Raw genomic sequence first — 21,871 nt, forward strand, 5'->3', positions numbered from 1 at the left:
GCGACTAATGGGGCTGGACGGAAGCCTCTTTTTCTACCAGTGGACATTGTTACTACACCACATCAAGTAATAGGTTGTTGATGAACTACAACACTCCTTCCGCCCCAAGTTATTTTACGAAGCCTGGGAGTATACTTATAGTGAACATAGCATATGGCTGTTACCAATTAATTCGAGTTAGATGGACTAATCATGAACAATCTGTTCACATAGATGAAAGATTAATGCTACCTCCACCTTACAGGAGTACTAGGTAAACTCAACTCGTTTAGCTTAAACTCGTTTAACCAGTAAAATTGAAACTTGGCTCGGCTTGTCCTACGCCGAGTTCCACTCGAGCTGAGTCGAGTTGGGAGGTATTTTTTTTAAGGATCAGGAGCTACTCAATTACCTCGGGAATCTCAATTTTTTTTTTGCTTCAAGGCCTATCGGTGGAAATCTCAAGTTTTGCTTCAAGGCCTATCGGTACATTATCGGATGCCGGGACAGTGAGAAGTTCCAAGCTTGCACGCACCCATTCCATGAACTTTGAATATCTTTACTATTAAGGTGAAACCTGCGTATGCCTGGTGTCACACATCTAAAAATTACAGAACAAATGCTACAACAGTAATCTAGGCCACCTTTTTAGTTAGGAGGCCGCTCATGCACCGAGATAACTCTCCTCATCTATCACGCTAGGCAGATTATACCGAGAGAAGATATCTTCAAAATATGCACCTTATCTAATCCAACAAAATTGGTAACAACCACCTAGCCTAATACCTGACGTCTACGAGAGGAGAGAAAAAGAAGTGGCTTACCTTCCTGTTCCGCATCGCGCGACAGAGCTAGCCTCCCTTCTCACCCCATCACATCTATCTTCTGTTGTCTGCCACCGCCGTACCCGCCGACGATCGGCCTTATCCGCCGCTGGACCTCGTCCCCGAACTCTCCTGTCTCCACCGACCCAGATCAACCTGACCACACGAAACGCGCTGCCGACCTACTGGCTCGCCCGCCATCTATCTATGCGCCCGACAAGAAGGAGAATAAGTTCTAGCTGCCGTCCGTGCCGTCCAGGGTCGGCCGCAAGCAGCGGATGCAGAAGCAGCCAAGTCCAGTTGCCGCATGGTCTCCTCGCACGGAGGCGCACTATGCCGCGTTGTCGCCTCCGGTGACTCCGCAACCAACGCCGCCATCGTAGTACCTTGGTCCTCCCTGCGCCACGGTCTCCGGCGAGTCCAGGCGTTGTGGTTCCCTGTGACGCCCCGGAACCGGTATCCTGAGGATTCCAGCGATTCCGCCGAAATCCGCACGATATCGATTCTGAGACGCCCTCCGACACGACGTGCGCGACGAATCACACACGTGATGCCAGAGGAATTAACACGAGCGGTAACATTACAACAAGATTACAATAGAGCCCACAAGAAACATATATTACAACAACGACTCCCATGAGTCAAGATACAAATATACAATACAAAGATCCAATTCATACAGAAGATCGAATACGTCCGAGTACGGACAAGATACAAATTGGACTAAGAGTCCTGAAGATAACCAGTGGCGTCCATAACCCTGCCCAGGCCAAGCCGGAAGGGTAACCTTGCTAACGTCATCATCTCGTACCTGTCAAAGTCGGGTCATCGGTTGCCGACAAAAGGGAGGAAGCAAAAGAGAAAAAGGAAAGGCGAGAGTAAGTACCAAGGAACGAACTCCGACACGTACTTAGCGAGACTAGAAATGGCTATGCTCGCCGGGCGAGTATAAATATATATCGCCTGGGGCTATATGGTAGGTTTAGCGGCAGCAAAACTATAACCAATAGAGACACACTACAACATCCGTCTACTCAGATAAGATAAGAGAGCGCATAAGGTAACAGATAAAATACTACACAAACATAACCCAACCGATTACACATATCCCCTCCAACAATTGCGAAGAGACAATGTAAAAGACACTCAACGGTGGACAAGTTTTATTAGGTATCAGTTGTAGTAATGTTATATTACTACGCAAGTTATTATCAGATTATTAACAACAAGTATAAGGTGTAAGTTGTTCTATGATCAAGCTATACAATTCCAAGTCGTCCATAACCGCGGACACGGCTTATCGATAAGATGTGCACCCTGCAGGGGTTTCCCAAATGTAATCATACGCATGCTCGACCCACTTACGACAGGTGGATATCTCACAACAAGACCGTTCCCAGTTCAACAAGAAAGTCTAGGAGGGCCACCCGACTAAGCTACCCGTGACGAAGTCCGGCCGTACTCCGAAGCGGACTCAGGGTTTGCGTTAACGGCTAGGCGTGCAAACCACACGTTTCGCTAAACGTTCCGCGGGGTACCGTACAGAATATAAACACCCGAAGGCAACAGGAAGTAAATACCCGAAGGCAACAGTAATAAACATGCATGCGCCAAATAAAACCAAGGTTGTGGCCCCCTTTTCAACTAACTCGAGAAAAGGTAATGGGTGAGGGGGTCCCAATAATCGTCCCCACGCATGGGTAGAGCGCTCAATCTCGGAACAGATAACAAGAACTCGGGTCCTAGGGGACATTAGCAAGTCAAAGTTCCGATGTTTTCGCAAAGGGGCTCACAGATGCCTTTGCTTACAATTTTAGTTGTTAACAAATAAGTAAAGCATGTGTATCTCCAACAACTGATATAGCATGTGATAACCTCCCAACAACCCAACATATCCCGATAACAGATCGAGATAAACAACAGAGCCTAAACACGCCTACGACTCGCAAGGCTCAAACATCAAGCAACGGCTATGGATAAGGAATGGTGTGATGACCCACAAGTATAGGGGGTGTATCGTAGTATTTTCGATAAGTAAGAATGTCGATCCCAACGAGGAGCAGAAGGTGTTGACAAGCAGTTTCGATGAAGGATTCACAGTAAATGCTCACAGACAAGTATTCAGGGGTTTTTAGTGTAGCGGATGAATAAAGTACGAGTAAGTAAAGTGCGAGAGAAATAATTGCAGCGAGTGGCCCAATACTTTTTAGCACAAAGGACAAGCCAGTTTGTTTACTTATAATGACCAAACGTTCTTGAGGACACACGGGAATTTAGTCTAGTGCTTTCTCTTCATATAGCCGATTAATCTTCATTGTTTTGATAAGTGTTGTGTGGGTGAACCTATGCTAATGCACCGCCCTTCCTAGGACTAATACATACTTGTGATTATACCCCTTGCAAGCATCCGCAACTACAAGAAAGTAATTGAGATAAATCTAACCACAGCCTTAAACTCTGAGATCCGGCTATCCCTCCTGCATCGATATACCAACGGGGGTTCAGGTTTCTGTCACTCCGGCAACCCCGCAATTAGCAAACGAGTACAAGATGTATTCCCCTAGGCCCATAAAGGTGAAGTATCATGTAGTCGACGTTCACATGACACCACTAGAAGAATAACACCACAACTTAAATATCATAACATTGAATATTACCCAACATATTTCACTACTAACATTTAGACTTCACCCATGTCCTCAAGAACTAAACGAACTACTCACGAGACATCATATGGAACATGATCAGAGGTGATATGATGATGAATAACAATCTGAACATAAACCTTGGTTCAATGGTTTCACTCAATAGCATCAATAACAAGTAGAAATCAATATCGGGAGATTTTCACCTATCAAACAATCAAGATCCAACCCTAATTGTTACAGCGGTGATGAGGTGCAGCGGTGGAGATGGCGGTGATGATGATGGAGATGATGACAATGGTGATGGAGATGATGTCCAGCTCGATGTCGGTGACGATGGCGTCGATTTCCCCCTCCGGGAGGGAATTTCCCCGGCAGATTTCAGCCTGCCGGAGAGCTCTTTTCTCTCTGGTGTTTTCTGCCCCGGAGAGGCGGCTGTGACTCTTCGCGACTATCCTCTGGAGCTTAGGTTTTCGGGACGAAGAAGTACGCGAAGGAGAGGAGGCCAGAGGGGGCTGTGGGCCCCCTCCTCACATGGCGGCGCGGCCAGGGCAGGGCCCGCGCCGGCCTGTGAGGGGGGCCCATGGCGGCCGTCCTCGGCTCCCCCTTTTGGCTCCCTTCGTCTTCTGAAAAAATAGGATTTTTCATATAAATTTCGTCAATTGTTGATCTTCCGAAATATTGCATTCTGACGGCGCTTTTTCCAGCAGAATCCTGACTCCGGTGCGCGATCCTCCAATAATCACGAAACATGCAAAATAGATGAAATAACATAAGTATCACCTCTAAATATGAAATATATCAATGAATAACAGTAAATTATGATATAAAATAGTGATGCAAAATGGACGTATCAACTCCCCCCAAGCTTAGACTTCGCTTGTCCCCAAGCGAAACTGAACTCGGTAAACAGGACCACATGTTTATGGAGTGAAGAGTCGATAAATAAAATACGGACAAGAAGCATCATATTAATTCACACAAGACATTCTAGTGAACAACTTCCTCATATAATTCAACTTGAAACAAGTAGAAGGTAATCACAAGTAAAGGTGCATAAGAAACCGTAATTGGTGATGGCAAACTTCGTTCTTGGTCAGAGAACAATTAACAGATTATGTTAAAGCTTATATGGCACAACTTGCATACTCAATCATAATAATTTCCTCATAATCATTGATAACTATCAAAGCTATATTCATTCAGATAAAACTTGTACTAAACAAGGAAGAATAAAAGGCATGACTAAGTAGCTCACAATATAAATGATTTGATCACAACAACTCAAATACTTGCTTAAGATGGAGGGAAATAGGTTTACTGACTCAACATAAAGTAAAAGACAGGCCCTTCGCAGAGGGAAGCAGAGATTAAATCATGTGCTAGAGCTTTTTCAGTTTTGAAATCATATAAAGAGTATGAAAGTAACATTTTGAGAGGTGTTTGTTGTTGTCAACGAATGGTAGCGGGTACTCTAACCCCCTTGCCAGACAAACTCTCGAAGAGCGGCTCCCATAAAGTTGTATTTTTGGTTGGCACTCCTTCCAACCTTTGCTTTCACAAACCATGGCTAACCGAATCCTCGGGTGCCTGCCAACAATCTCATACCATGAAGGAGTGCCTTTTTATTTTAGTTTTATTTAGATGACACTCCTCCCCACCTTTGCTTTCTCAAGCCATGGCTAACCGAATCCTCTGGTGCCTTCCAACAATCACATACCGTGGAGGAGTGTCTATTTGTAAAATTATGAAAGTTAATTAATCGGGGTTGGGAACCCCATTGCCAGCTCTTTTTGCAAATTATTGGATAAGCGGACGAAGCCACTAGTCCATTGGTGAAAGTTGCCCAACAAGATTGAAAGATAAAACACCACATACTTCCTCATGAGCTATAAAACATTGACACAAATAAGAGATAGTAAATTTTGAATTGTTTAAAGGTAGCACACGAAGTATTTACTTGGAATGGCAGGAAATACCACATAGTAGGTAGTTATGGTGGACACTGATGGCATAGGTTTGGGTTTAAGGTTTGGATGCACGAGAAGCATTCCCTGTCGATACAGGTTTTTGGCTAGCAAGGTTGATTAGCAAGCATAAGAGTTGAGGGAAACAAACAAATATACATGTGATAGAAACAATCATGCATCTTCCTTGTAAGCACAAACAATTTTAACTTCAGAATAATAAGCTTAAGAGCAAACAACAAAGAAAGACAATGAAACAACATATCTACATGTATTTCTCTTTTCTACTTAAACCTCAAAGTATTGTTGCTATTGACCAATGCTAAGTTTGCCAAAACCAAATAGATTTACTCAATGCTCCCAAAGTGATACCAATACTAATAACAAGATCAATCATATAGTAGAAATTTGCAAACTGAAATAAGATGTGCAATATGGAAATGATAAGACTTCTCATTAATATTCCATAACGATAACTCACACCAAGGGATACATAGACAACCAACTAAAGAGAGATACTTCCACACTGCAACCCATCTTATATGATAACTTCCCTACTCATGATATGACACTACTTGACAATAAAAAGTAAAAGATAGTGATGATGTCATACCGTGGCACTCCCCCAAGCTTGGAACAAACCAAGGGGATGCCAATACCGATGATGAATTACTCCTTCGGCGGTGGTGTCGAATTCTTCCCATCACCTGACTTCCAAGGAAGAGGTTCTCCATCAACAAACGACATCTTGGTCTCCGGAATCCTGAAACTAGCAGCATGGCTTATGTGTTTAAACCTGTTTTCATACTCACAATTCTGATTCCGAACATCATAGAGTTGATCTTGGAGTTGGTTGGTGGTGTCGTGAAGCGAGAGGATGTCATCCCACAGCCTTGCAGTCTCCTTCTTGTGTTCATTAACGAGTTCAGACACAATCTTGTGGAAGATGTCCACTTCACGCTCAGCCATCTTCTTGTAATTGAAGACCTCTTGTTCTAGCCTCTCCATCCTATCTTCAAAGCTTCCTTCTCCTTTAGGACCCTGGACATCTTTAATCTGCAACTCTCCATCTACGAGCAGCAATTCCTTGGGGTGCATCTTCAGCTCGTTCATGTACGAGTTGACGACGTCCTCAAAGAAGTTGTCCTTCGGAGTTCCCGACGAAGACATGGTGGCTCTAGATCCGAAGCAGATCCTGGCAGAAAACAGCTCGAAACAAAACACGCCGAGAAAATGATATACGGACCTCCAGGGGTCCGAGGGATTATATAGCAGGAATTTTTACGACAAAGGGAAAGTACCAGGTCGAACCAGAGTCGGAGAGGGGCAACGAGGGAGCCACCTCATAGGGCGGCACGGCCAGGCTGGGGCCCGCGCCGGCCTATGGGAGCACGCCCTCGTGCGTCTCCTCCACTCCGTTTCGATCTCGTAATTTTTCATATTTTCCAAAAACAGCAAAAACATTGTTCGGAAAGTAAAACGCGAACTTTTTATTACCAGTACTGTTACCTATTCAAAGTCGAACTCTGCAGAACTGTCAATTTGACCTTTGATGAAAGCTTCCGGAGTTACCACTCGAATAACATCAACATCTTCATTATAAGAATCTCCAGAGATATAATGCTTGAGTCTTTGTCCATTCACCACTTGTGTGGCATCGCCTTGCAAAGAACCAATTTTAATTGCTCCTGAACGATACACCTCCACAATGACATATGGTCCTTCCCATTTTGAGAGTAATTTCCCTGCAAAAAATCTGAGACGAGACCGATACAATAGGACTTTATCTCCAACATTAAATTCTCTTTTAATAATTCTTCTATCATGCCATTTCTTAACTTTCTCTTTATAGAGTTTAGCATTTTCATAAGCTTCACTTCTCCATTCATCTAGAGAACTCAATTGTAGCAATCTCTTATTACCGGCAAGTTTATGATCTTTATTTAGTTCTCTTACAGCCCAATAAGCTTTGTGCTCTAGTTCTAAAGGTAAATGACAAGCTTTTCCATAAACCATTTTATAAGGTGACATCCCCATAGGATTTTTATAAGCAGTTCTGAAAGCCCATAGTGCTTCCTTCAATTTACTAGCCCAATTCTTTCTAGATTTATTAACAGTCTTTTGCAAGATAGATTTAATCTCTCTATTTGATAATTCTACTTGCCCACTAGTTTGAGGATGATAAGCGGAAGCAATTCTATGATTAATACCATATTTAGCAAGAGTTTTTCTAAAACCACCATGAATAAAATGAGAACCTCCATCAGTCATAAGATATCTAGGAACTCCAAATCTAGGAAAATAATATCTAAAAGCATTCTTAAAGAGGTCTCACCATCAGCACTTTTTGTGGGTATGGCTTCCACCCATTTAGTAACATAATCAACAGCAACAAGTATATGAGTGTTACCTTCTGAAGAAGGGAAAGGACCCATGAAGTCAAATCCCCAACAATCGAATGGTTCAATAACAAGAGTATAATTCATAGGCATTTCATTGCGTCTGGAGATATTACCAACCCTTTGACATTCATCACAAGATAAAATAAACTTCCTTGCATCTTTGAAGAGAGTTGGCCAATAAAAACCTGATTGTAGAACCTTTTGCGCAGTTCTATCTCCGGCGTGATGTCCTCCATAAGCACTACCGTGACACTTACTCAATATCTCTTGTTGTTCATATTCGGGAACACATCTTCGCAGAATACCATCCACTCCTTCTTTATATAGGTGTGGGTCATCCCAAAAATAATGCCTCAAATCATAAAAGAATTTCCTCCTTTTCTGAGTTGAAAAGGTTGGAGGCAAGTACTTGGAAACAATAAAGTTAGCATAATCAGCATACCAAGGACTATCTCGCGAGCTCACCTTTATTACAGCCGATTGTTCATTTGGAAAACTATCATTAACAGGAACATGATCATAAGCAATATTTTCCAATCTAGACAAGTTATCAGCAACAGGATTATCAGCACCTTTCCTATCTATAATATGCAAATCAAATTCTTGCAACAAAAGCACCCATCTAATAAGCCTTGGCTTAGCATCTTTCTTTTGCATAAGGTATCTAATTGCAGCATGATCAGTATGAATTGTAACTTTTGAATCAACAATATAGGGTCTAAACTTGTCACAAGCAAAGACTACAGCTAACAATTCTTTTTCAGTTGTAGCATAATTTCTTTGAGCAGCATCAAGAGTTTTACTAGCATAATGAATAACATTCAATTTTTTATCTAGTCGTTGTCCAAGAACAGTGCCTACAGCAAAATCACTAGCATCACACATAATTTCAAAAGGTAAATTCCAATCAGGAGGTTCAACTATAGGAGCAGTTGTTAAGGCTTTCTTTAGAGTTTCAAAAGCTTCCTTACAATCATCATAAAAAACAAAAGGTACATCTTTTTGAAGAAGATTAGTAAGAGGTTTTGATATCTTGGAGAAATCTTTAATGAATCTCCTATAAAACCCAACATGACCAATTTGTGAAAACCCAGAATAACCATCAAGAAAGCAAAAATGAGTATTTTTAGACAACCTTTCTAACATTTGATCAATAAAAGGCAAAGGGTAATGATCTTTCTTAGTAACCTTATTAACTTTTCGATAATCAATGCACATTCTATACCCTACAACTACTCTTTGAGGGATGAGCTCATCATTATCATTAGGTACAACAGTCATTCCTCCTTTCTTAGGAACACAATGTACATGGCTAACCCATCTACTATCAGCAATAGGATATATAATACCAGCTTCAAGAAGTTTTAATACCTCATTTCTTACCACATCCTTCATCTTAGGAATTAGACGACGCTGATGTTCAACAACAGGCTTTGCATCATCTTCCATATTAATGGCATGTTGGCAAATAGAGGGAGAAATCCCCTTCAAGTCATCAAGAGTGTAGCCAATAGCTCCTCGGCGTTTCTTCAATATTTCCAATAACCTTTCTTCCTCGAACTCTGAAAGCTTAGAACTAATAATAACATGATATATTTTCTTATCATCAATATGAGCATATTTAAGATTATCAGGCAATGGTTTTAAATCAAAAACAGGATCTTCCTTTGGTGGTGGTACTGTACCTAGATCTTCTACCGGTAAATCATGCTTAAGAATAGGTTGACGAAGGAAAATTTCATCAAGCTCATTTCTTTCTTCCCTAAAAACTTCACTCTCACTATTCTCTAAATGTTGCTGCAAAGGATTATTAGGAGCAAGAGCAATAGATGCACACTGTTCAACTCTAAAATCATTATTAGGTGAATCAGCTTTATAAGGAGTTTTGGCAAATTTAGAGAAATTAAACTCATAAGATTCACCAGCAAATTTAGTCAAAATTTTCTCTTTCTTGCAATCTATAACAGCTCCACAAGTATTTAGAAAAGGTCTACCAAAAATGATAGGACAATACTTACTAGCAGCAGAACCAAGTACCAAAAAGTCGGGATATTTAATCTTACCACATAGAACTTCCACATCTCGAACAATACCAATTGGAGAGATAGTTTCTCTATTAGCTAGCCGAATAACCACATCAATATCTTCAAGTTCACAAGAACCAATTTCATGCATGATCTCCGTGTAAAGCTCATAAGGAATAGCACTAATACTTGCACCAATATCACATAAACCATAATAGCAATGATCACCAATTCTAACACATAGCATAGGAACACTGGTTTTCCTAGACTTATTAGGATGTGAAACAATATTAGAAGCATCTTCACAGAAAATAATATGACCATCTTCAACATTTTCAGTCACAAGATCTTTAACTATTGCAATAGCAGGTTCAACTTTTATTTGCTCTTCAGGTTCTATAGGTTTCTTTTCACTTTTATTAACCGCACTATTTATAATAGAATACTCCTTCATTTTAGCAGGGAAAGGAGTTTTTTCAATATAAGCTTCAGGAAGAACATGATCAACAGTTTCAATTACAACACATTTATTTATAGATGAATCAATTTTATCCTTATACGGTTCATGATACTTATCAAAATTCTTTTTAGGCAATTCATAATGAGAGGCAATAGCTTTATAAAGATTTGCAGCGACTTGAGAATCAAGACCATAAGTAGCACTCATATTACGAAATTTATCAGTATCCATAAAAGCTTCAGTGCATTTATAATCATAATTTATACCTGACTCTCTATCTTTGTCGTTCTCCCATCCTTCAGTATTCTCCTGGATCCGATTAAGAAGGTCCCTTTTAAACTCTTCTTTGTTGCGTGTAAATGATCCAGAACAAGAAGTATCCAGCAAGGTCTTATCTTGAAAGGAAAGTCTTGCATAGAAATTATCAATAATAATATTACTAGGAAGCTCATGAATGGGGCATTTGAGCATTAAAGACTTCAATATCCCCCATGCTTGGGCAATACTCTCTCCATCATGAGGCCAGAAATTATATATGCGGTTCCGATTCTTGTGAATTTCACTTGGAGGATAGAATTTAGAATTCAAGAGAATCCCCATTATTCAGTAATTTATACCAATGCGCCGCTTTACCAGACAGCGATATAGAGAATAGCTTCTTCCTCACTTCATCCATAGCAATACCTGCACACTCGAATAAACCGCATAATTCATGTAAGAACAGTAAATGATCTCCAGGATGGACAGTTCCATCCCCTTCATAGCGGTTATCCACAACACGTTCAATAATTTTCATAGGTATTTTGTATGGAACATCTTCCTCACCTGGCGCCTCATCCACTACCTTTGCAGTAGTAGTAGATTTTCCAAATAAAAATTCAAGAGAAGATCTCTCCATAATGAATTATAGCAGTAGGCAGAAATAAAATCAGCACTAACAGTAAAAGTTTCCCTTACCAATTCCACTTACCAATAGCGCTTCACTCCCCGGCAACGGCGCCAGAAAATAGTCTTGATGACCCACAAGTATAGGGGGTGTATCGTAGTATTTTCGATAAGTAAGAATGTCGATCCCAACGAGGAGCAGAAGGTGTTGACAAGCAGTTTCGATGAAGGATTCACTGTAAATGCTCATAGACAAGTATTCAGGGGGTTTTAGTGTAGCGGATGAATAAAGTACGAGTAAGTAAAGTGCGAGAGAAATAATTGCAACGAGTGGCCCAATCCTTTTTAGCACAAAGGACAAGCCGGTTTGTTTACTTATAATGACCAAACGTTCCTGAGGACACACGGGAATTTAGTCTAGTGCTTTCGCTTCATATAGCCGATTAATCTTCATTGTTTTGATAAGTGTTGTGTGGGTGAACCTATGCTAATGCACCGCCCTTCCTAGGACTAATACATACTTTTGATTATACCCCTTGCAAGCATCTGTAACTACAAGAAAGTAATTAAGATAAATCTAACCACAGCCGTAAACTCTGAGATCCTGCTATCCCTCCTGCATCGATATACCAACGGGGGTTCAGGTTTCTGTCACTCCGGCAACCCCGCAATTAGCAAACGAGTACAAGATGTATTCCCCTAGGCCCATAAAGGTGAAGTATCATGTAGTCGACGTTCACATGACACCACTAGAAGAATAACACCACAACTTAAATATCATAACATTGAATATTACCCAACATAATTCACTACTAACATTTAGACTTCACCCATGTCCTCAAGAACTAAACGAACTACTCACGAGACATCATATGGAACATGATCAGAGGTGATATGATGATGAATAACAATCTGAACATAAACCTTGGTTCAATGGTTTCACTCAATAGCATCAATAACAAGTAGAAATATATACCGGGAGAGTTTCCCCTATCAAACAATCAAGATCCAACCCTAATTGTTACAGCGGTGACGAGGTGCAGCGGTGGAGATGGCGGTGATGATGATGGAGATGATGACGATGGTGATGGAGATGATGTCCAGCTCGATGTCGGTGACGATGGCGTCGATTTCCCCCTTTGGGAGGGAATTTCCCTGGCAGATTTCAGCCTACCGGAGAGCTCTTTTCTCTCTGGTGTTTTCCGCCCCGCAGAGGCGGCTGTGACTCTTCGCGACTATCCTCTAGAGCTTAGGTTTTCGGGACGAAGAAGTACGCGAAGGAGAGGAGGCCAGAGGGGGCTGTGGGCCCCCTCCTCACATGGCGGCGCGGCCAGGGCAGGGTCCGCGCCGGCCTGTGAGGGGGGCCCATGGCGGCCCTCCTCGGCTCCCCCTTTTGGCTCCCTTCGTCTTCTGGAAAAATAGGATTTTTCATATAAATTTCGTTAATTGTTGATCTTCTGAAATATTGCATTCTGACGGCGCTTTTTCCAGCAGAATCCTGACTCCGGTGCGCGATCCTCCAATAATCATGAAACATGCAAAATAGATGAAATAACATAAGTATCGCCTCTAAATATGAAATATATCAATGAATAACAGTAAATTATGATGTAAAATAGTGATGCAAAATGGACGTATCATGGTGCATATAGGATTAACATGGTAACAAGTGGAATAGGACACATGACTCGATAAAGAATCGCAACATAAGGATATCAATGCGAGGGAGAGAGTAAAATAGGTGAAGAGAGAGGGCTCGCCTGTGAAAAGCTGCAGAAGAACTTGTCGAAGGACTCGTCGTATCTCACATCAACACTTCGTGATCCTATCCGGGAAGAAGCAAATACTGGAACAAACAACGCATGCAAGTCTTACTACTACGGAAGAAGAATCAACATGGTCATGATAAGATATGCATGACATGGCAGATATGATGCGATGCACTTATCCAATTTAAGCGGAGTCGGAACCCCGGACGAACAATTAAGGTTGAGGTTGCATATCTAGCGGCAAAGTTAAGGGTTGATTAGCATGGCAAACATGGCATTGGTGAGCTACATCAAAGTTAAATGGAACCGAGACAATATTTATATAGTATCTCACATATTCCATATGTTCCATATTAGGTGTTAATGCAAACTATCACGAAATGGTATGAAGCATGGTGCAACAGCAGACATGGATGGTATAATCATGTTCCTTGCATTTTTCTGATCAAAATTGATGTACAACACATTTCAATTGGAGTTACCAATAAAAAGTTATTAACAAATTAGGGTTTTGTTATTTTAAAATAGATAAAAGATTTTATTTAATTCGAAAAGGACCTGAAAACAAAATACGGTAAGGGGGGAGGGCCCCGGGTTTGTTTTGAATACTTCCAGGGGGTTGATACGTCTCAAACGTATCTATAATTTCTTATGTTCCATGCTACTTTTATGATGATACTCACATGTTTTATACACATTATATGTCATTATTATGCATTTTCCGGCACTAACCTATTAACGAGATGCCGAAGAGTCAGTTGCTGTTTTCTGCTGTTTTTGGTTTAAGAAATCCTAGTAAGGAAATATTCTCGGAATTGGACGAAATCAACGCCCAGGATCTTATTTTTCCACGAAGCTTCCAGAACACCGAAAGGGAAACGAAGTGGGGCGACGATGCAGCGACACGTCAGGGCGACGCGGCCCACCTCCTGGCCACGCGACCCTGTTGTGTGGGCCCCTCATGGCGTCCCCTGACCTACCCTTCCGCTTACTTAAGCCTTCGTCGATAATAGTTCCAGTACCGAGAGCCACGATACGGAAAAACCTTCCAGAGACGCCGCCGCCGCCAATCCCATCTCGGAGGATTCAGGAGATCGCCTCCGGCACCCTGCCGGAGAGGGGAATCATCTCCCGGAGGACTCTTCATCGCCATGATCGCCTCCGGATTGATGTGTGAGTAGTTCACCCCTGGACTATGGGTCCATAGCAGTAGCTAGATGGTCGTCTTCTCCTCATTGTGCTATCATTGTTGGATCTTGTGAGCTGCCTAACATGATCAAGATCATCTATCTGTAATGCTACATGTTGCGTTTGTTGGGATCCGATGAATATGGAATATTATGCTATGTTGATTATCAATCTATCTATGTGTTGTTTATGATCTTGCATGCTCTCCGTTGCTAGTAGAGGCTCTGGCCAAGTTTTTGCTTGTAACTCCAAGAGGGAGTAATTATGCTCGATAGTGGGTTCATGCCTTCATTAAATCTGGGAAAGTGACAGAAAGTTCTAAGGTTGTGGATGTGCTGTTGCCACTAGGGATAAAACATCAATGCTATGTCTAAGGATATATTTATTGATTACATTACGCACCATACTTAATGCAATTGTCTGTTGTTTGCAACTTAATACTGGAAGGGGTTCGGATGATAACCTGAAGGTGGACTTTTTAGGCATAGATGCATGCTGGATAGCGGTCTATGTACTTTGTCGTAATGCCCAATTGAATCTCACACTACTCATCATAACATGTATGTGCATGGTCATGCCCTCTTTATTTGTCAATTGCCCAACTGTAATTTGTTCACCCAACATGCTATTTATCTTATAGGAGAGACACCACTAGTGAACTGTGGACCCCGGTCCAGTCTTTTACATAGAATACAATCTACTGCAATACTCGTTCTACTGTTCTCTGCAAACAATCATCATCCACACTATACATCTAATCCTTTGTTACAGCAAGCCGGTGAGATTGACAACCTCACTGTTAAGTTGGGGCAAAGTAATTTGGTTGTGTTGTGCAGGTTCCACGTTGGCGCCGGAATCCCTGGTGTTGCGCCGCACTACACTTCGTCACCAACAACCTTCACGTGTTCCTTGACTCCTACTGGTTCGATAAACCTTGGTTTCTTACTGAGGGAAAACTTGCTGCTATACGCATCATACCTTCCTCTTGGGGTTCCCGACGGACGAGTGCTTTACCGTCACAAGGAAGCTACTTTGGCGCCGTTGCAATCCAACTCCCACATCAACTACGCGCAAGCAGCTCTTTTTCTGGCGCCGTTGCCGGGGAGATCAAGACACGCTGCAAGGGGAGTCTCCACCTCCAATATCTTTACTTTGTTTTTGTCTTGCTTTACTTTTATTTACTACTTTGTTTGCTGCACTAAAACAAAACACAAAAAAAATTAGTTGCTAGTTTTACTTTATTTACTATCTTGTTTGCCATATTAAAAACACAAAAAATTAGTTACTTGCATTTACTTTATCTAGTTTGCTTTATTTACTACTGCTAAAATGGGTACTCCTGAAAATACTAAGTTGTGTGACTTCACAAACACAAATAATAATGATTTCTTATGCACACCTATTGCTCCACCTGCTACTACAGCAGAATTCTTTGAAATTAAACCTGCTTTACTAAATCTTGTTATGAGAGAGCAATTTTCTGGTGTTAGTTCTGATAATGCTGCTGCCCATCTTAATAATTTTGTTGAACTATGTGAAATGCAAAAGTATAAGGATGTAGATGGTGACATTATAAAGTTAAAATTGTTTCCTTTCTCATTAAGAGGAAGAGCTAAAGATTGGTTGCTATCTCTGCCTAAGAATAGTATTGATTCATGGACTAAATGTAAGGATTCTTTCATTGGTAGATATTATCCTCCTGCTAAAATTATATCTTTGAGAAGTAGCATAATGAATTTTAAGAAATTGGATACTGAGCATGTTGCACAAGCATGGTAAAGAATGAAATCTTTGGTTAAAAATTGCTCAACCCATGGACTGACTACTTGGATGATCATCGAAACCTTTTATGCAGGACTGAATTTTTCTTCACGGAACCTATTGGATTCAGCTGCTGGAGGTACCTTTATGTACATCACTCTAGGCGCCACAACAAAGCTTCTTGATGATATGATGATTAATTACTCTGAATGGCACACGAAAAGAGTTCCACAAGGTAAGAAGGTAAATTCTGTTGAAGAAACCTCCACCTTGAGTGATAAGATTGATGCTATAATGTCTATGCTTGTGAATGGTAGATCTAATGTTGATCCTAATAATGTTCCGTTAGCTTCATTGGTTGCTCAAGAAGAACATGTTGATGTGAACTTCATTAAAAATAATAATTTCAGCAACAATGCTTATCGGAACAATTCTAGTAACAACTATAGGCCATATCCTTATAACAATGGTAACAGTTATGGTAATTCTTATGGGAATTCTTACAACAATAATAGGAATACACCCTCTGGTCTTGAAGCCATGCTTAATGAATTTATTAGTACACAAACTGCTTTTAACAAATCTGTTGAAGAAAAGCTTGAAAAATTTGATATTCTTGCTTCTAAAGTTGACAGTCTTGCTGCTGATGTTGATCTTTTGAAATTGAAAGTTATGCATAATAAGGATAATGAAAATAAAATTGTTACTACAGCAAATGCCATCCAAGTTAGAATTAATGAAAATATTAGATTGATGGCTGAATTGCGTGCTAGGTGGGAAAAAGAAGAAAATGCTAAAGAAGATAATATAGCTAAAGTTTGGACTATTACCACCACTAGTAATGCTAATGCTCCACATGTTGCTGCACCTCCTACTATCAATGGTAAAATAATTGGTTTTGGCAATGTTTCTACTTCTAATGCAAAGCCTGCAAAACTGCCGGAAACTGCTGAAACTGCCTGTGATAAAACTGCTGAATTTTTTTCCAACATTGGGGACAATGATCCCATTGCTTTAGATTATAATGGTTTAGATTTTTATGATTGCCACATCTCTGAAGTTATAAAGTTCTTACAAAAACTTGCTAAGAGTCCTAATGCTAGTGCTATAAATTTGGCCTTTACGAAACATATTACAAATGCTCTCATAAAAGCTAGAGAAGAGAAATTAGAACGCGAAGCTTCTATTCCTAGGAAGTTAGAGGATGGTTGGGAGCCCATCATTAATATGAAGGTCAATGACTTTGATTGTAATGCTTTATGTGATCTTGGTGCAAGTATTTCCGTTCCCCGTTGATTTTGTTGTCTTGGATATTGAATGCAATGCATCTTGTCCCATCATATTGGAAGACCTTTTCTTCGAACTGTTGGTGCTACCATTGATATGAAGGAAGGTAATATTAAATATCAATTTCCTCTCAAGAAAGGTATGGAACACTTCCCTAGAAAGAGAATGAAGTTACCTTTTGATTCTATCATTAGAACAAATTATGATGTTGATGCTTCGTCTCTTGATAATACTTGATTCACACTTTCTGCGCCTAGCTGAAAGGCGTTAAAGAAAAGCGCTTATGGGAGACAACCCATTATTTTACTACAGTACTTGGTTTTGTATTTGAGTCTTGGAAGTTGTTACTACTGTAGCAACCTCTCCTTATCTTAGTTTTATTGCATTGTTGTGCCAAGTAAAGTCTTTGATAGTAGAATTGATACTAGATTTGGATTGCTGCGCAGTAACAGATTTCTTACTGTCACGAATTTGAGTCGCCCCGTCTGTAGGTAACTCAGAAAATTATGCCAATTTACGTGCGTGATCCTCAGATATGTACGTAACTTTCATTCAATTTGAGCATTTTCATCTGAGCAAGTTAAGTGCCCCAGAAAAATTCGTCATTACGTACTGTTCTGTTTTGACAGATTCTGCCTTTTATTTCGCATTGTCTGTTTTGCTATGTTTGATGGATTTCTTTGTTCCATTAACTTTCAGTAGCTTTATGCAATGTCCAGAAGTGTTAAGAATGATTGTGTCACCTCTGAACATGTGAATTTTTGGTTATGCACTAACTCTCTAATGAGTTTGTTTTGAGTTTGGTGTGGAGGAAGTTTTTAAGGATCAAGAGAGGAAGATGATACAATATGATCAAGGAGAGTGAAAGCTCTAAGCTTGGGGATGCCCCGGTGGTTCATCCCTGCATATTTCAAGAAGACTCAAGCGTCTAATCTTGGGGATGCCCAAGGCATCCCCTTCTTCATCGACAACATTATCAGGTTCCTCTAGTGAAACTATATTTTTATTCCATCACATCTTATGTGCTTTACTTGGAGCATCTGTATGTTTTTGTTTTTGTTTTGTTTGAATAAAGTTGGATCCTAGCATTTATTGTGTGGGAGAGAGACACGCTCCGCTGTTGCATATGGACACATATGTCCTTAGGCTTTACTCATAATATTCATGGCGAAGGTTGAACTGCTTCGTTAAATTGTTATATGGTTGGAAACGGGAAATGCTACATGTGGTAATTGGTATAATATCTTGAATAATGCGATACTTGGCAATTGTTGTGCTCATGTTTAAGCTCTTGCATCATACACTTTGCACTTATTAGTGAAGAAATACATAGAGCTTGCTAAAATTTGGTTTGCATAATTGGTCTCTCTAAGGTCTAGATATTTTCTAGTAAGGGTCGAACAACAAGGAAGACGGTGTAGAGTCTTATAATGCTTACAATATGTCTTTTATGTGAGTTTTGCTGTACCGGTTCATACTTGTGTTTGCTTTAAACAACCTTGCTAGCCTAAACCTTGTATCGAGAGGGATTACTTCTCATGCATCCAAAATCCTTGAGCCAAACACTATGCCACTTGTGTCCACCATACCTACCTACTACATGGTATTTCTCCGCCATTCCAAAGTAAATTGCTTGAGTGCTACCTTTAAAATTTCCATTCTTTATCTTTGCAATATATAGCTCATGGGACAAATAGCCTAAAAACTATTGTGGTATTGAATATGTACTTATGCATCTTATCTCTTATAAGTTGCTTGTTGAGCGATAACTATTTTCCTGGGGACGCCATCAACACTTTGTTGAATATCATGTGAGTTCCTATGCATGTTCGTCTTGTCTGAAGTAAGGGCGATTTACCATGAGTTGAATGGTTTGAGTATGCATATTGTTAGAGAAGAACATTGGGCCGCTAACTAAAGCCATGATTCATGGTGGAAGTTTCAGTTTTGGACAAATATCCTCAACCTCATATGAGAATATTATTTGTTGCTAAATGCTTATGCATTAAAGAGGAGTCCATTATCTGTTGTCTATGTTGTCCCGGTATGGATGTCTAAGTTGAGAATAATCAAAAGCGAGAAATCCAATGCGAGCTTTCTCCTTAGACCTTTGTACAGGCGGCATAGAGGTACCCCTTTGTGACACTTGGTTAAAACATATGTATTGCGATGATAATCCAGGTAATCCGAGCTAATTAGGACGAGGTGCGGGCACTATTGGTAATCTATGCATGAGGCTTGCAACTTGTAGGATATAATTTACATGATACATATGCTTTATTACTACCGTTGACAAAATTGTTTCTTGTTTTCAAAATAAAAGCTCTAGCACAAATATAGCAATCAATGCTTCCCTTTGCGAAGGGCCTTTCTTCTACTTTTATGTTGAGTCAGTTCACCCATTTCCTTCTATCTCAAGAAGCAAACACTTGTGTTAACTGTGCATTGATTCTTACATACTTGCATATTGCACTTGTTATATTAATTTATGCTGACAATATCCACGAGATATACATGTTATAAGTTGAAAGCAACCGCTGAAACTTAATCTTCCTTTGTGTCGCTTCAATACCTTTACTTTGAATTTATTGCTTTATGAGTTAACTCTTATGCAAGATTTATTGATGCTTGTCTTGAAAGTACTATTCATGAAAAGTCTTTGCCATATGATTCAATTGTTTACTCATTGCATTTACATTACTTTGAATCGCTGCATTCATTACATGTGCTTACAATAGTATTGATCAAGATTATGATAGCATGTCACTTAAGAAATTATCTTTGTTATCGTTTACCTACTCGGGACGAGTAGGAACTAAGCTTGGGGATGCTCGATACGTCTCAAACGTATCTATAATTTCTTATGTTCCATGCTACTTTTATGATGATACTCACATGTTTTATACACATTATATGTCATTATTATGCATTTTCCGGCACTAACCTATTAACGAGATGCCGAAGAGCGATTCTTGTTTCTTGCTGTTTTTGGTTTCAGAAATCCTAGTAAGGAAATATTCTCGGAATTGGACGAAATCAACGCCCAGGATCTTATTTTTCCACGAAGCTTCCAGAACACCGAAAGGGAAACGAAGTGGGGCGATGAGGCGGCGACACGCCAGGGCGGCGCGGCCCACCTCTTGGTGTAGGATAACGTTGCATAGAAAACAAAAATTTTCCTACGGCGAACACGCAATCCAAGCCAAGATGCAATCTAGAAGACGGTAGCAACGAGGGGGTATCGAGTCTCACCCTTGAAGAGATTCCAAAGCCTACAAGATGAGGCTCTTGTTGCTGCGGTAGACGATCACTTGCCGCTTGCAAAAGCGCGTAGAAGATCTTGATCACGATCGGTTCTGGCGCCACGAACGGGCAGCACCTCCGTACTCGGTCACACGTTCGGTTGTTGATGAAGACGACGTCCACCTCCCCGTTCCAGCGGGCAGCGGAAGTAGTAGCTCCTCTTGAATCCGACAGCACGACGGCGTGGTGTCGGTGGCGGTGAAGAAGTCCGGCGGAGCTTCGCTAAGCTACGCGGGAGATATGGAGGAGAGGGGGGCGGCTAGGGTTTGGGAGGGGGTGGCCGGCCACTTCTATGGGGCGGCCAGCTTGTGGTCTTGGGGTGGCCGGCCCCCTCCCTTGGCCCCTCATTATATAGGTGGATCCCCAAGTGTTGGTGTCCAAGTCTTCGAATAAGACCCGAACCAAAACCTTCCATAAGAGGGGAAACCTAGCCCAACTAGGACTCCCACCCAAAAGGTGGGATTTCCACCTCCCATGTGGGGGGTGGCCGGCCCCCTATGGAGGAGTCCACTTGGGACTCCTCCCCATCTAGGGTTGGCCGGCCATGGAGGTGGAGTCCCATGTGGACTCCACCTTCCTTGGTGGTTTCTTCCGGACTTTTCTAGAACCTTCTAGAACCTTCCATAGAACCTTCCGCGACATTTTATTTCACATAAAATGACATCCTATATATGAATCTTATTCTCCGGACCATTCCGGAACTCCTCGTGATGTCCGGGATCTCATCCGGGACTCCGAACAAATATTCGAACTCCATTCCATATTCAAGTACTACCATTTCAACATCCAACTTTAAGTGTGTCACCCTACGGTTCGTGAACTATGCGGACATGGTTGAGTACTCACTCCGACCAATAACCAATAGCGGGATCTGGAGATCCATAATGGCTCCCACATATTCAACGATGACTTTAGTGATCGAATGAACCATTCACATACATTACCAATTCCCTTTGTCTCGCGATATTTTACTTGTCCGAGGTTTGATCTTCGGTATCACTCTATACCTTGTTCAACCTCGTCTCCTGACAAGTACTCTTTACTAAATACCGTGGTATGTGGTCTCTTATGAACTCATTCATATGCTTGCAAGACATTAGACGACATTCCACCGAGAGGGCCCAGAGTATATCTATCCGTCATCGGGATGGACAAATCCCACTGTTGATCCATATGCCTCAACTCATACTTTTCGGATACTTAATCCCACCTTTATAGCCACCCATTTACGCAGTGGTATTTGGTGTAATCAAAGTACCTTTCCGGTATAAGTGATTTACATAATCTCATGGTCATAAGGACTAGGTAACTATGTATCGAAAGCTTATAGCAAATAACTTAATGATGAGATCTTATGCTACGCTTAATTGGGTGTGT

The 21,871-nt window shown here is 41.0% G+C and overlaps 1 long non-coding RNA gene across 1 annotated transcript; it reads right to left on the reverse strand.

The window, feature by feature from the left end:
• Positions 1 to 1,394: 1,394 nt before the first annotated feature.
• LOC139838792 (uncharacterized) lies at positions 1,395 to 13,025 on the reverse strand. The gene is made up of 2 exons (XR_011756649.1): positions 12,947 to 13,025; positions 1,395 to 1,614 (listed from the first exon to the last, which is right to left on the reverse strand). It is a non-coding gene; the product is annotated as an uncharacterized lncRNA (long non-coding RNA).
• Between the last annotated feature and the right edge of the window lie 8,846 nt (positions 13,026 to 21,871).

Source organism: Lolium perenne, chromosome 4 (genome assembly GCF_019359855.2).
Source record: "Lolium perenne isolate Kyuss_39 chromosome 4, Kyuss_2.0, whole genome shotgun sequence".
NCBI lineage: Eukaryota > Viridiplantae > Streptophyta > Magnoliopsida > Poales > Poaceae > Lolium > Lolium perenne.